This window comes from Alexandromys fortis, unplaced genomic scaffold (assembly GCF_014885135.2).
Source record: "Alexandromys fortis isolate MF-2015 unplaced genomic scaffold, M_Fortis_MF-2015_v1.1 scaffold_25, whole genome shotgun sequence".
NCBI classification, from domain to species: Eukaryota; Metazoa; Chordata; class Mammalia; order Rodentia; family Cricetidae; genus Alexandromys; species Alexandromys fortis.
Genome location: NW_026067904.1, coordinates 14,837,749 through 14,855,237, shown reverse-complemented (window position 1 = coordinate 14,855,237; position 17,489 = coordinate 14,837,749).

Here is a 17,489-nt window from a genome sequence, read left to right as displayed (position 1 = left end):
ATCAGGTGTGACTGAGGACGCCCCCCTGAAATCCTAAATACAGACATAAAGAAATAAACCTAAAAGAACTACTAGACATATGATGTACATGTTACCTGCTCAAATACATAACAAAAAAAAAGACATCTTTGGCTGACGTATGTACAAGGCACAATACACTTATATTAATGCAGATATATATGTTACCTTTAAAAGTTTATGTATTTTCAGAGCAAGGAGTCCAGATGCCAATGAAAACAGATGGTCCAAGTGATCCAGCTCCAAAGCAGCTTCAAAGCTGCTGGATGAGATGATTTACACACACAGTCTACTCCAGCCAAGACTAAACCACTATCTTGTTTTCTCAGGGTTCAAAGAGTACCAACACTCTCAGTCAACAGGAAGTACTCTAGAGAACTATGGCCACACTCCCAAAAATTAGGTTATGGATGTTTATTCTTATTCAAGGCAGGTTGGTTACAAATTTCTATTGCTCATAGTCAGGAAAAAAAGCTTAACAAAGGGGTGAAATTCAAAGGCATCTTTCTAAAGGAAAAAGGGGAGATAGGATGTAGAAACAATAAGATAAAAAGGTAGATTGTAAACCAAAAAAGCAACTACTAGTCTTAAATATTTTACATTGGTGTGGATTCCTGAATATTGATGCAAATTTAAAATTAATTTTTTATACTGTATGTATGTTTCTAATCATGTTTGGGTTATTGTGCTTATGCAACTTATTCAAATATGTAATATATAATTTAAAAATACAGATTAGCCAGGTGGTGGTGGCACATGCCTTTAATCCCAGTACTTGGGAAGCAGAGGTAGGTGGATCTCTGTGAGTTTGAGCACAGCCTGGTATACAAGAGCTAGTATCAGGACAGGTTCCAAAGCTACAGAGAAACCCTATCTCATCTCCCCTCCCCAAAATATAGATTAATAGTCATTTATAATAGTGAAACTTGAAGTAATATTAGTTAGGTTTTCTATGTATACAGAGATACATTTTCAGATAGATAGGTAATCTTCAAACACTTCAAAGACCAACAGAATAGGCACTTAAAATGTTTTAAAAACTTAGATTTTCTCAACAGTGAGACTTGTCTGCTCCTGGCAACATCAATTACTTCAAAGAGGATGATGGTCATCAAAAAAAAGTCCATATGAAGTTTGTTTTATTATGACAAAAGCTAGCCATGTGTGCAAAAAAAAATGCCCTGGCCTCAATTGTTGACAATTACTGTCTAAACTGAACCAGGAGGTGGCAAGAAAGATTACTGCCAAATTTTGCCAAGACAAGGTAGGACAGTCCTTAAAATTTTCCTGCTTCACAGAAAAGTCTGTCAGATATGTAGGCCTATAGGCCAGAGTTGGATGCCCAACACTGAAGAGGAACTTTGTGTGACTATCCAGGCAGCCTGATATCCTTGTCATTAGGTAACTTTCTGGAGTCTTTGATGGAGATGAAGACTAAATAGTTATTCTTATTCCTAAAACGATCCCTGGGCTGGTGGAGCCCACCATGAGAAAAGCGGATACAGTTTCCCACCAGCGGGAGGGCATGCGCCACGCGGGCATTGGCGGCGGGTAACAGACACATAGACACAAAAATAGGCATAAGTATTTATTAAGGAAGAGAGAGAGAGAGAGAGAGAGAGAGAGAGAGAGGAGGAGGAGGAGGAGGAGGAGGAGGAGGAGGAGGAGGAGGAGGAGGAGGAGAGAGGCAAAGCCCCGTGTGTACACCAGGAGAAAACAGGGAGAGAGAGCAATGGTGGGCAGAGGTCAGAGGTTAAAAAGGAGTAGGCATGGATAGGGCAGGGACCGAAAGAATAACAGTTATAGTTAAAGTTTGCCTTAAATATGATAAAAGGTAAATTAAGTACAAAACTTTAAACTCATAAACATAAAATAGTAAAATATTTCTCTAATTTTGTCAAATACAAATAAATTAAATATAGTAACTGTAACTCTTACTTGATAACTAGTTTTGTGTATATAATTTTACTATGTTAAAGTTAAAACCTTCCTTTTTAATTAAATGTAAAGGGGAAAATGCTGTGGAATAATACCTTTGTACACTGTGAAGATTTGTTCCTGTAACTGGTTTAATAAACAAACTGACTATCCAATAGCTAAACAGGATAAGGTTAGGCAGGAAAACCAAACAGAATGCTGGGAAGGAGAAGACTGAAGTCAGAAGGGTTGCTTGCCAGATGCAGAATGAGTCAGACACACAAAATGGGATAGAAGTAAAAGCCACAAGCTTCAGGCAGCACATAGCTTAATAGAACTGGGTTAAGTTGTAAGAGCTATTTAGTAGCAAGCCTGAGCTATCAGTCAAGCATTTTTAATTAATATAAGCTCCAGTGTGTTTATTTGGGAGCTTCTGGTGGGACAGAAATTTTCGCCAACACCAAACCTTGCCATTCTTTGTCTTTTATGCATAAAAACAATACCATGATTGACATCTCTCAGTTAGCAAGAACAGTGAGAAACAAAACTACAGAAGCCATAAACAGGGTTAACAAACTTAGAGACTTTCCTGGATCCTGGAAAAGTCTAGGTTTTTGTTCCTGTTTTGGCAGGTTTTGGGGCCTATGTGCTGCTAAGCTCAGAATGGTGCTTCCAACATGGTATCAGTTGTGTTAAGGCCTGGTAGCCTGTTACACAATAGCCATGAGTTGTATTTATCTTGTATCTGGTAAGTATTTCTAACTGTAAAAATCACACAGTTCCAAATTCTGAATACAGTATTACAAACAAACTATATTTTTTAACTTTTTAAAAAGATAATTTTAGTCATGGTAAGAATTACTCTTTGGGACACTGAATTCTAAGCATTGTGAAAAAACACATCATCACATTATCCTCCATGAAAATAATCAAAGAAAACAATTGTTTTCTCTCTCTAGATTTCTTCATACTACCCTCTCATCTTTATCCCCTAGGGTGCTGATTGGGTCTTCAGCTCTGTAATTTCCTTTTTGATGCATGGAGAACTATGGTAAACGGTGTTGGGGGGGGAGACTTCTTTCACTTCACAAATCTTTTTGAAATTTAAGCATATTGCTTTTATCTATCTATTATGTTGCTTTTAAATTTTTATTTATTTAAAAAAGTATGCATATGTATAAGTGTCTGTTTGAGTACACGCACCTGTGTGTGCAGGCACCTTCAGAATACAAAATAGTTGTGCCATTTTAAATTCTCACTGATAATAAATAAGAAATCTGGCTTCGGTATAATTAATGTCTCTTAGTCTGTCTTCACACTGAATAATTCTTCCCTCGAGTGTGTCAAGTCTTTTCACCAGCATCTGGGTATCTGTATTTTTACAGTGCTCTTCATTTTTGTTTTCACTGTACACCGCACCCAGTTTCCATCTCTGCTGGAACAGCCAGTGCTCTTATTTGTTTATCTCTTCCTCTAGAGTCTTAGTGATTTAACCAGTCTTTTCCTGATAGTTCCATTACCTCCTGAAGTTGTATCCGTTATTGCTTGGTTTTGGTACTTTATTCATTTTGCTTACTTCTTATTACAGTTTGTGTGTGTGTGTGTGTTTAAGTCCAATGTCTGTGTGGGAATAGGAACTGAGAAAACTAAGTTTACGTGAAGACATGCCTTTCCATGTACTAGATCTGTAGCTTTAATGATTGAGATAACTAGGAGAAAGGAGGTAAATTGAGTTTCCAGTTGCTATGGTTACAGTGTAAGACGCCTTGCCTCACAGTGGGAGCTGATCTTGAGAGGGTTTCCTCATAGCCTGCTTCACCTTTAGCATGGAGTCTTCCCTCCCTTGTGGGGATTCTGACTGAGCCTCAGTCGCATGCACACACTGTGACCACTATCTTGAGGATATAGTCTTCTCAGTGTCCTTTTCTTAGTATGTACCTTCATTTTCAAGGACTGAGTCATTCATTCTAGTAAGAGTTGAGCTAAGTCTGTGGTTTTCAGTTGCTATGGTTACACTCAATGAACAAGAGCATTTAAACCTCCCACTGACCAGCTACCTTTCTGCACTCCAAGCATATTTTTGCCTCTCCTCCAAGACCAGGAAGCTTTTCAGTTTTGCAGAAAGCATTAGCTTTTCCCCAAAACAACTCCAGCCAGTGCCTGGAATACAGGTGTGCACCTCAATAGGCGACTTAAGACTTGCAGGATGAAGATGAGAAATAAGACTGATCAGGGCTTCCAGCCTATCCTGCAGGATTTATCCCATTCTTGGGGAACCCACCACCAAAGAATGTTCTATCAGGGCTCTCATTAACCTATTTTGATGAAATCTCTGGAGAAAAATATGTATGTGTAAACATCTCTTGCATCCACTGCCCCCAGGGTCTTCACTCTCTCAGCAGCTCACATTCAACTTCTGCTAGTTCCTTAACCAAATTGCTCAACTGGTTCTTACTGGTGCCTGTGATGAACCAGCCTGCTTCCATCTTGAGATTAAAGTCACTTTATAGTAAAGACAAACTAAGCTCATCCTAGGTATGATTGAATCTCTGTTTCTCAAGGATTGGACTATGCCTCACCTGTAATCTTAACTATAAATGGTTCTGCACTGCCTGTTACAGGAAACAGCAACAATGTCTTTGTTTCAAACAGTTATAACCATCTTGCAACCCTACCTTTGTTTCAAGAGGTTGCTATGACCACCTGTTGTTAAGTCTACCTTATGACCACCTTGTAATCATGTCTCTGTTTCAGGAGGTCGTTATGACTCACTTGCTATGCTTGTGTTCTGCTCTTGTAACCCCACCTATTTTGTCCTCCAAATTCCCCGTTTGGAAACCTCCTGCCTCTGCAGTATAGCTCATATCCAATGCTGAGCTCTCTAACCTTACTCTTAGGGAGAGGCGGCCCATGTACCTGGGTAAAAAAGCTTGCTTTAATTAATTTGGCGATGATGATCTGGGTGGGTGGTCTTTCTGCTTGACTCTCTGATACTAACAACCGACTGCATCCCTGTTCCCTACTCCTTTAAAGCAAGGGTTCCATTCTTCTCTAACTGCAAGTTTGTCTCTCTTAACTCTTCAGTTTAGCTGCTGTGTGACTTCTACTTTCTGGTGGGTTCAGGAGAACATGGTGAATTTGCAGTTTGGCTGCTCGTAATGAACAGCTAAGATAGAAGAGCGTTGTTTTTCTAACTATTGGCATCACAGGAAATGAAAAAAAGTTTCTGTGTTCTTCTGAGACATCACTTAGATCTCGTGCTCCACACCGGCCTTTCAACACTTCAACTGTCAGCAGGCTATGAAAATCAAAGTTTGAAAAAGATCAAACTTCATTTATGTGGCCAAAAGTATCTCACCAGTCACATCTAGTTTAACCATATGGAGTTCTGATTGTTATGTGGATTATTTTATCAAATTACTTACTTAATAGTCAGACTTTGAGCTGTATTTGAGTGTTTTTCATCTCAATGGTCCCATCTTTCTGTTAGAAAGATTAAGGTAAATGATTTATAGAATTTTTTCTAGTTACTGATGAGGCTGTTATTAAATTAAGATTATAGGAAAGGGCTTACTTACTTAAATGAGGAGATATGAGCTGTAGCACGTCACTGAGGAGCAAAGCACAGCATTCTGAGATTCATCTATGCAGTCAAGTGGTTCAAGGCTTATTCCTTTTAATCGCTGCATAGTATTCAGAAGGGGCATACTGCTTTTTATCATTCACAAGTTGATGCAGAATTGGATTTCTTCCAGCTTATTGGATCCTATGAACATTTATTTGCATATTATTAGCTCTAGAATTCTTTCTGAATGATGCATTATATTATGTTCCCCATTTCTGAGGCGCCGCCACTGCCTTTTCCTGTAGTCACGTCAACAAATGCACTCTAAGTCCTTGGATTCTTCAGCACACGTGCAGCATCCGGTCTGGTGCTGATGTGCTAAGTGCCATCCCAGCCAGAGACAATTTTCACAGGAAAAGCATTTTATACTAAGTGCGGTTCATGCTTTGCTATTTTTTTTTCCTGTTCTACGTTTTCATAGGAACCTGAAAATTTAGATACTATATAACAAGTCCAGGTTCTGATTTCCTCTTTCTCTGTTTCTCCAGAGTTCTCCTTCTGCTACTTGTTCTGGTTGTTGCAAGAAGCACACCTGAGTTGAGAAGTCTCTGACCCCATGGTACATGACTGCTGGATTTGTTTTTAAAACCTAATTTTCTACAAAGTTTTTTGTTGTTGTTGTTTTGTTTTGTTTTTGATTTAGTCATCTGTGAGTGGTTGAGCAACGGCATGCTTAGATCAGAGTTTGCTCTAGGAACATATTTGATTTGGGCAGTTTTCCTGATAAGGAAGTTTTTCCTTGTTGTTGGACCTCTCTGGGCTTTAACACACACACACACAAGCACATATGCACACGTGCACGCACACACACCACACACAAATACGTGCACACACATATGCAAACACACATGCACACACACAGGTTCCCAGTCAAGGATGTCTACAGTGTTCTTCGGTTGGGTTGTTAGGTCCCTGCTAACTGGCTGGTTAGTCCAGTGTCCGCCCTGACCTGGACTACAACCGCCTTTTCACATTTGCTGCTTGCTGGCCGAGCTTCTCCCAGCCCCCACTCCAATAAAGCCATCTGCCTCCAGGAGCAAAGTCTGTTGCCTCCTGACCTGATTGTACAATTTTAAGGGGGAAGGGTTTGCCCTCCTCCCGGGTCATGAATAACCTTGGGTACTCAGAACGAATGCTCTACAACAGGACCTAGCTCTCACTGAAGCCAGCTGGAGGTTCAGCCATGTTCTTCTAAAAGCCAGAGTCCTATCAGTATTGCTGGCGTGCACGATGTGCCTGTCATAGTTTTAAGCTGTCTCTTCTGATGAACGATCAAAGAAGAGGACAAGCAATAGCTCGGATACAGACACACAGGAGCATTTAACCATGCTGCCATTCTCTCTTTCAAGGAAGGCAACAGAGGAGGGGAGAATCCGGAAGCATCTCTTAGCTTTAAGAGCACTTCTTTTGGGGCATCATTTGTCATATTTTTCTGTCCTAATTTATGTATCCTGTGCATCGCAGAAGAGAGCCCTCGACTCTCTTCTCATCATCCACACAGAGGCGCACATGGCAGAGTCACCCCAACTCTGGTCTTTAGGGTAATGAGGCCAGATTAGAACTATCTTACTGACTATACATGAGTATCTAGTAACCAGGAAAAAAAACTCTAACTCTCAGGTAAAGGCCAAGCTAGCTTTTCTTTTAATCTTCTTATTCATTAATTTTCTTTTATATCAAGCCTGGATTGTTTCTGGCAGAATAAAAATTCGAGTTTGCACATGAGCTGGTCTGGCTGCATCCACATTTCTGGTCTTCTCTACTCCAAGATCTGGGCCCTTCTTTTACATCACACATCTTTCAACCCCTAGGCTATGAGTTTTTGCTTCTCTTTAAAAAGATAAAGCAGAAATTATATCCACCAATGTTGCTTCCATTACACTTGCAGGAGAAACCACATTCCTGCTGCCATCACAAAGGACCCTGGGAAGTGTAAAGAAAACCACACTCAGCTTAATCAGTGTTATTTCAGAAGTCAGGAGAAGGAGTTAGGTAGAAAGTAGCCCTGGCTTACACAAAGTGTGGTTCTAGCTACAAGTTATGTAGATGTTGATTCATTTCCACAAATAAAAGGCACTATTTGATTTCTAAGGGAAGTAATCCAAAATCTGATTGTTACTTTATGTCATATCAAAGTTCAGGGTCCTTGGTTGAAACACAGGCTTCTTCATCAGATCAATACGTTGTCTTCTTCTGACCCCTGCCCCACCTCCCAAATAAACAGGAACAGAGTAACTGTGACAGAAAGTACCATTCGGAACAAAAGGGTGCATGTAGCACAGGGTGTAGAAAGACATGAAGCAGGAGACATGACGTGTAGTAGGAGACATGAGTCCTGGCTCCTCACCCTTCTGAGAAGAGCGCCTTCGTCCATGGCCCTTGCTGCTCTCCTGTCTTCTGGGAGCTGGCCATCTCTTCTAAGGCACATTGGAGAGTTGACTTTCTCCTAGGACTGCTTGCCTCTGAGGATTTTACTAAGCTATGCCAATTGCTAGCTCAGCAGCATGGGTCCTGAAAACAGAAAGTGTGTCTCCTTATCTTTGATTGCATATCTATTTTTAATGCTACTCCTTAACACACCTGTTTTTTAACTTCCATACTCCACCCATGCTTCATCACACACTCTTTCTGGAAGTGTCCAGCCACCTCACCTAGTTTAGTGAACAATTTGTCTTGCATACCATCACATGTAATACTGCTGTCAGTTGTTTCCTGCGTGTGAATGAGTGATCATCTTTCCAGCCCACCTTAGTTTGCCCTTGCTGTTAGTAGATTTTCAGATCAAAATCACATCACTTATTCTTTGTGGTATCTGTACCACTTCCAGTATGAATTTCTGTAACATTATTGTTAGGAATATTTCTTAACACGAGCTCCCTGCAGACGCAAAATTCCCAATCAAGCCAAATCAAAACAAGCCAAATTAAGAAATATCCAGGTTTAATGCAAGTTCTGCACTCTCAGGTGGCTTGGAGGTGGGGAACTAGGAGGCTGCTAATGCTACCACCAGGAAGAAGGAAAAGGGACCACATGTTCCTCTTTTGGAAACTCATTTAAATACCCTGGGGAGTGGTCCTGGCCCCTCCCCCAGGGAAGGGTCAGGACCTGGCCTGCTGGGATTTGGAGTCCAGACCAGGCCTGGGGGCTGGGATAGATGGAAGGGGCTGGGGCCTATGCTCCCAACTTGATAATTATACCAAAGGTTACCATATAAAGTAATTAAGAAACTGTCAGGACTGGAGACATTGCGTACTGGTTAGGGGCACTGGCTGTTCTACAGGGGCACCAGAGTTCAGCTACCAGTACCCACATGATGGATGACGGCTTGCAATTATCTGTAATTCCATTTCCAGTGGCTTCAATGCAGCTCTCTGTTCTGACCTCAGCAGGCACAGTCTCTCTTCCCCCCCCCTCTCTCTAACACACACACACTCGTAAAGCACACATACACTAAAAAATATAGAAGAAGGAGGGGAAGAGGGGGAGGAGATGAACAAGCATTTGCCCTTTATCACTTCTAACGTACTCGGAGTCACAGGAAGGGCTGTCCAGGTTCTGGGTGGCCCTGCTCCAGATGTCTCCTGGTTAATTCCACAATTTGTTTTGCTGCACTCAGATCCTAGGCCGCAGCTCACCTGTGAACACATTTATCTTCCACTGGAGGAAGGGCAAAACCAAGGCAAGACATTTTCTTTCAAGTTTTGTCCCCAGTTTTTCAGAGCATCTCTCTTCCTACTCCGCTGGCAAGAATTTGGTCATACAGACACAGCCTAGAAGTCTCTGTCTCACTGTGAAAAACCACCACAAGTTCCCAGAGTGGAGAATCTTTGCTCTTTCCCCCATCTGTGTGTGTGTGTAGGGGTTCATACATGTGTGTCTTCCTTGTGTAGCATTCATGGGGGTGTGCGTATGAAGGCTGGAGGTTGAATCCCACTGTCTTCCTTGATTACTCTCCAGCATATATTTGATGCCGAGTCTTTCTCTTGAACACAGAACTCATCAGTTAAACTAGCGTAGCAAGATAACTTGCTCAGGGGATCCCCTGTGTCTGTCTCCCATGCTGGGACTGTAGGCAGGACACCACACAGACTAGACATTCACGTGGATGCTGGTAATATAAACCCAGTCCCTGTGTTCCTTTGTCTGCTCTTGTTTTGTTTTGTTTTGTTTTTTGTTTTTTTCGAGACAGGGTTTCTCTGTAGCTTTGGAGCCTGTCCTGGAACTAGCTCTTGTAGACCAGGCTAGTCTCGAACTCACAGAGATCCACCTGCCTGTGCCTCCCAAGTGGTGGGATTAAAGATGTGTGCCAACACCGCCTGCCCCTTTGTCTGTTCTTAAACTGCACAATCTCCTGTTTCTTCTCTGTCATAGTCTGTTGAAACCCTGCCTTTAAATCTTTAAGTCTTTTGTTGTTGTTTTGTTTTGTTTTGAGACAGGGTTTCACTGTGTAACCTTGACTGTCATGGAACTCACTCTGGAGACCAGGCCTTTCACTCACAGAGTTTCACCTACCTCTGCTTCCCAAGTGCTGGAAACCACTGCATCTTACTGAATTCTCTATTTTTAATATCAATAAAATAATCCCTATTTCTCCCCCCCAAAATTCATCCATATATCCCTTTTGCCAAAAGTGAAACTATTAGAATACTTTTATTTACTCTACCTTGTTCCCCATCACACTCCATCCACAATTGTGGTATTTTCCTAAAGTAGATCATAAAAATAATATGGTTTAAAAAAAGCTACCCTAATGGGAATGGAAAACCTATTTCAGACCTAGAACAATTCCTAGCATCTGTCACAAAGACAGAATGAATGAACAAACCCTACTTTCGCTACCTCATTTATCACACTGTATCAGAGTTTTGCCCAATTTAGTGTCTGTGTCACTTGTCTGTCTGGTGCACATCGAGGACGCTGCATCTCCTGTAGTTGGACTTAAAGAGAGTTATGAGCCTTCATGTGAGTGCTGGGAATCGAGCCCAGTCCCTTCGGAGGTGTGGCCAGTGCTCCTAAGGACTGAGCCATCCCTCCAGTCTACTCGTCTATCACTTCAATTAAATGATAGTTGTGCATTTTGAAATTCTTACATGATGTATTATCTGCAGGGGGAGGGGGGACAGAAGAGTGACTGTCTCTAGCATTTTTGTATGTGTCATTTCAGACTTTCCTTTTTTCATTTATTTTTAATGAGGTAAATTGGAGTTTATTAAAAAAATAGTATAGATTTAATATAAGCAACAAGAGAAGAGGAGAAAGACATGAAAAAGACAGTAGCATATACCCTAGGAAGAGCAAAGAACGAGGTTAAGACCTTTAATACGGAAACAAAACGTTTCATCAGTTAGCAGTAACAGCTTACTAACATATGTCAGGGCTCCTTCACTTTCAAAAGTTTTAGGGATACTTTCTATGCCATTCAAAGAAGGTCTCCAGTGTTGTTGTTGTTCATTGTTTTCGTTGTTTTTTCTTATTGGTTCTCTTGCTCCACCTCCTCCCTCCACATCCTCCCTCTTCCCCTCTTCCTTCTTTTCCTTCTTTCCCCTCTCTCTTTCCCTCCCTCTCTCTCCTCTCCCCTCTAGCTCCCATCTTTCAAACGTCTCTACCACACAAGCTGTATCTTCTGGGTCCATCTGGTATGCTCCTGATTAATTTCTCCTCACTTTTGTCTTTGTCCACTATGATGACTCTGGACCCTGGTGCTCGGTCTCTGATGTTTCCCTGAGACCTAATTTTCTGCTTTTACTGTCCTTTCTGACTTTCATGGTTTTCTTATTTCAAACAGTTACTTTTTCAGTTTTCCATTTCTAATAATGCCCTCCTGACAGTTTTTCCTTCTATATAGTACTTTTTTCCTCCTTTGCATTCTTTGTCTTTAAACATTATGGAGAAAACAATTCAGAAAGCTGAGTCAGTCACCAGGAGCTGATTGACTTAGAATAAACAGTGGATGGGGCAACTTCGGGATTTAGACTTGGCTTCTGTTCTCTTATAGCTATGGAAAGCACACTAACTTTCTCAACTTGAGACTGCAGCTCCCTCCTCAGTGAATGTCATCTGATTACACATTTACATCAGTAAATGTCACGTGAGACACACAGACACCTGTCCCCTCATCAGCAAAAGCAGGTGTAATCTGAACATATGCACAGATGCATCTTGCAAACCACTTGCTGACATACAGGGAACCCCCAGTTATGTTTTATATAGGTGTGTTCATAACAACACATCAAAGCCAGCTTCCTTCTAACTCAGCCACCCCCCCCCCCAGTTCTCTTCATTGTTTATACCAGTGTCTGATTGCTAGTTTGTCCAGTCTGTGGGTGGGAATCTTGAAGCATGCTGTGTGCATAAAGAATCTTCCTTTTAAGGATTTTCTTAGCCAAGATGAGCCAGTATCAGAGTTTCCATGAAGAAAAGTGAAAATGACTGAGTGTTCAGCATCCACAAGGCCCTGGATTTCGTCCTACAAGACCTGAGACCACAGGCTACAGCTCCTCTGAGACACCTCCCACATGTTAATGCATTCCCCAACATTATGGAGCACAGTACTCAAATTTTAAATTGTCTTATTATAACAATACACTGTTGAAAGTATCCTATAGTTTGGATCATCGTTAACCTGCCAACTTGTTCTTCCTTTTTTCTTTTTTTTATTTTTTTCACTTTTCTGTTTGGCTTTACAATACCTAAATCCTGTAACTTCTAATTATGACTCACCTGCATGAAAGCACGGCATAACAAGGACTGAACTGTCATCTGGGTAACCTCCTGTTTAAGAAGGATTAAGGATGCTCTGTTTAAACACGTCTTCTCCTCTTTAGCAGTGAAAGATGCCTTTCTGTTCAATGAGTCATCGCCAACCCAAAGCATGCCCAGAAGTTGCAGGGAATCCATGCAAACAGTCCAGAATCCTGCAGAGAGGAACAAGCAACCCCTTTCACTCAGCTAGATAAGCTTTTGATTGGGTGAGAGATGTAATTGCAATTGAAGGTAATTTCTTCAAAGTGCATCTAGGACAGCATGCTCCATTTCAATACGCAGCCTTTTTCTGATTGAGGCAGTGTGAACCTCAACTACAGGGATTCAAAAATATAATGCTCATGAAATGTCAGATTCGCCCAAATCCGTGAAGTCCCCCAAAAGCCAACAAGGAGACCGAGTCCCAGATGTAAAAGCAAAGAGCTTTTATTTTATGCAAGTTTGCAAACTTGGTCTCTCCGCATGCCCATCGTATTGGAATAAGCAGAGAGCCCCGAGCTCAGTTAGAGTTGGGTATTTATAGTAGTAAAGGTGGAGGTGAGGGGTTTTTGAGGTCCAGGACCCCTGACTGACTGACATTTGTCTAGTGGTGTCCTGGTGAGTGTGTGGCAGGTGATCCTATCTACAGCGGTTGGAACGTTAGGCATTTCCTTTGGATGGTCTGTTCTTGGGCTCAGGTAATCTCAGTTTGTGATTCTTCCTGCAACCAGGTATTGCTTCAGGGTAAACTACTGAGACTCGGGCCTCTATTAAATTTATTGATGGCTGAGTCCTACTCTGGCAGGTGAGAATGGTTGGAAGTAAAGCACTCCCTTTAGGTGATCTGTTCATATTTAGCTCATCATGGCTGGTTCCTACAATGAGAAGTGAGGCTGCTCTTGAATCCAAGGGACGTTCCACTTTGTAAAACAGAATCCAGCCGACTGGTCCCCAGAGAGATTTGTCTTAGAAAGTTTTCCCCTACTGTGATTCACATTGCCCTGTCAAAATTTTCACTGAGTTTCAACTTAACAAAAGCTCCAGGGGGGAGCAGGGCATAGCTGAGCTGCTGCGAGGTGCCATGGAATCAAGGGCCTTCATGTTTGTGCATCTTGTGGTTGAGGTTTTCTTTGCTTTCTCCCTCAGAATGTATTTGCCATTCCTTGATGTTTTTTAAACAACCCTTGCCATGCAGTGGTGAGGATTAGAAATCAACAAATGGGGTGTGGAATGTAGCTCAGGGTTTGAGCATTTGCCTAGTGTGTGCAAGGTCCCGCACCCCGATAACACAAGAAGAGCCAAATGGGAAAGGGATGGCTTAAAATAGTGCCTATGTTCCAAGCAATGGTCCTTCTTGATACTGATCTTGAATCACAAACAAAACAACAAAAAATGGTGTTCATAATACAGAGTATATAATGTATCTTTTGTGATTTTCATTATAATATTTAGAATCTTAGTTTCTGGTGCTTATATGAAAAATTAACTTGACAGAAATGTGCTGATTTGTATACGCAGCATTTCCTTATTAATTTAACATGTACCAAATAGTTATCTGCTGCAGATGATGAAACTGTCAAAAAACAAGAACTTCCCCTGGGTCCCCCAGTGAGATGGTTCAGTGCTTACTTACTGCCAAGCTTAACAACTTGAGTTTGATCCCCTAGGTCCCACACAGCAGGAGAGAGCCAACTCTAGGAAGCTGTCCTCAAATCTCCACAGGTTGGTCAAAATAAATAAATAATAAATATATAAAGAAAATAAAAGCTGCTGTGTACAGAACAGCACACTTTAGTCAGGCCAATTTTTCTGTATAGAAAAGATTTTAAATGTTATGATGAAAACAACAAAACTTATGTTCTGTTATTAAAAAAATAAATGAATAAATAAAGCTAGGGACATCAGTGGGCAAAGCCCTTATTTGTTTCCCAGAATGCATGATTTAAAAAAAAAAAAAAAAGAAAGAAAAGCTATTTGCCATCCTAGCAGGAGGGAAATGGAGATAAATAAATTCCTGAGCTCACCAGCCAGCCAGCCTAGCCTACTGAGTTCCAAGAAGTGAGAGACTTCTTTGAAAAAAATAAAGAAACACTGAAACAGTAGCTGAGGAAGGACAGTTGAGGCCATCTTCCCTGAACTACACACACCTAGTCCAAACTGAGGGCCTAGCTGGTGGTGGATAGACCCACAGCTGTACCAAACTATGACAACATATAACAATATATATAGTATATATTACTATATACACACACACACACACACACACACAAAACCACCCAAGTGTATAGCCACAGGTGTTAGGACCTTGCCATCACCACTAGTGAGTTATTTAGCTTAAACATTGTTTTGTTTTCACAAGCTGCTATTAGACAAATTAACCCCCATTCCTGGAAAAAAAAAAAAAAAAGCAGGCAAACCAGACAAACAAACTAATAAATATTAAGACATGGAGATCAAAAAAAAAATTGGAAAGTTGGTTCCCACTCTTACCCCAAACATTTAAACCAAATTATAAGAACAAGAGAAGACAGAGAGAGACAGACAGACAGACAGACAGACAGACAAGCAACCCACACAATTAGGTTGCGATGACCTGAAGAGTTGTTTAAATGGTGCTGAGACACCGCCTCCCAAGCTCCAGGGACGTGGGCTCTGAGCAGAGAGGACCCAGGCTTAGCAGGACATCAGAGAACCAACCGAGTAGTAGCGACCTCGTGAACCTGGCACAGTGCTCTAGAACCACGTGTGTACCAGGATGCTACAGGGAAGATGCAACAGGACACCTAGAGTACGTTTTCTCCAGGGCGCATCCACACCGGCTGCAGACCCGTCAGCTGCCTTTTGTGTCACCCTGATGCTTACCTCTGAGAAACTAAAAGAGACAGCTTCAAACACATGCAGCACCCTAGAAAAGAAACCCAAATTATCAAGAAAAGAAACCCAAATTATCAACTGGAGGAAGGACACAAGCCTGCAGATACATTCGGCAAGATGGAGTAGAATTTATAGCCAACAGGTTTAATACAAACTAACATAGAAAGTTTCTCTTCTATGGAAATGTCTTCAACTCAATATATGCCTTTAAGGAAAATAATAATCTTGCCTCATGTGAGTTTTTTAGACCTCATTCGCAATTCGCCCCCACCCCCACCCCCGCCCTGTGGCTACGACATCTCACCTGTTTCTGCCCAGATGTTCTTCCTTGTCCATTCTGTGGAGAGAGGTCTGGCCCTGGGAGCCAATGAGGAAGCTATGCACACACCTGACTCAAAACAGGCCACTAGACACAAAGGTATCACGAGGCTCTCCCTCTGGCCCACAGAACACCTGGGAAGATGACCATGGGGAGGGGATACTGAACTTTTCATAAGGAAGTCCTGAATCTGAAGTGACTGTAATTGCAGCGTCTGCGTATTTTCCCTGGACCTGGCTCTAGGAAACTTGCTCTCCTCTCAAATGAGTTTGAGCCTGACATCGTAATACTAGAAAGAGCCCCTCATTTTGTGTGCCCCACTTAACTGCTTTGTTTCCATATGACAAGAGCATGACATGGTGATGAGCATTTGAGAATTTCCAAGGTGCCCTTGCTGATGGGGTCCTAAGTGACCAATAATATTAGTGGGGAGTGATGAAGACTGGAGCTTGGATTCTGGCAATAGGCATTTAAATGAGAGAGACTGATGCTAAGTAAGCATGCAATAAGGTATCCAGATACTGAAGAGAAGGAGGGACCAGCAGTGTTTAAGCATCATCTGTGCATACAGATGGAAGAGAAGTGAGATCACTGGGTCCTGAGCAGAGCCTAGATGGTTGTTTTGCTATCTGCCTGCCTGCCTACCTGTCTGCCTTTCTGTCTTTCTGGATGTGAGTAGTGGTTTCTTGTGCCCAGACAAGGCAGGCACACAGTTTTCTCTCCTGAGTGTGGTTAAGCTCGCATTTGGACCAAGTGTCAGGATGACATCATCTTCAATAGAAAGATGGACGCACAAGAATAGCAGCAAGATAACAGGACAGGATAAGCAGTGCGTCTTCTCCGTGAATCGTTGGCCCACAGGGGAGAGCTGACGCTTCTAGCTTGAGCAATAATCGCACAAGGAAAGGAAAAGGCAAGCTGGAGGGCAGAGACCCAGGAAATGTTGCCTTTAACGTGACAGCTTTTTGTGTGGCTGTTTTCAATTGCCCTCCAGTTCCGCCAAACCTTTAATGAATGAGTTGCTGCTGACAGAAACACTAAAGTGTTGATTTATCACCACGGGCTTATTAAAGACCCATAAGTTGGAACTAATGCTTTTCTTTCAATCTTTTCACTTTATTATACACTATCCAATAGTATTCAATAGTCATTGAAAATTTTTAATGAAATATGGATAAAAGTTTAGTCATTAAAATCCCTGAGTAGTATAGTCTGTAAACTTTATTTCAAACTTGAAAAATCCCTTTCTTCAGGTTTTCTAGAAACTTAATTATACTCCTGCATTTTCATCAAGGAATGTGAGCTAAACTTTGTGGTATGGTCTGAAGTCTTTGCCTGTTGTGGAGCAAAAGGATTGGTGGTTCAAAGCCATCATCAGAGTGAGTTAAGGAAATTCTGGGATACATAAGACAGGACTCAAATACACTGGAATATTGAGTCGGGACTCAAATACACGCATATGTGCATGCACACATACACACACACACACACACAAAGCCACACTTAATGCCGTGATTGAGTCCAACTATTCCATGAATAGAGCATCTTATGAAACCAATGTTTTTATAGACTTCAAGGATCATAAAAATCAGTTAAAACAAAACATTTAAAAAAGAAAAGAAAAGGGACCAAATAGTCTGGATATTAAAAAACCATAACTGTTGATAGTAAGTATACATAAAAATATAATTTTAAAATGGGCAAAAAAATTTGGGTTTATAATTTTTAAGCAACTCAAATTCTCCACTCAACAAATAATTTTATACAGTTTCTTGGTATCATCGGGGTTAGGATGGAATTACTAGATTGGAAGAACTAACTATTTTAATTAACAAGTATCAGATAATTTTAAGAAATAGTTGAAAGGGGATCTAGTCATTTCCTCTGTATATATGAAGCGGCCCCTGTTTGATAGCATCCACAATGAGCTTTTTCTGCATGGCTCTATTTCAAAGTGGTATTTTTAAAATAGGAGTGCTTCGCCGGTGACACTGA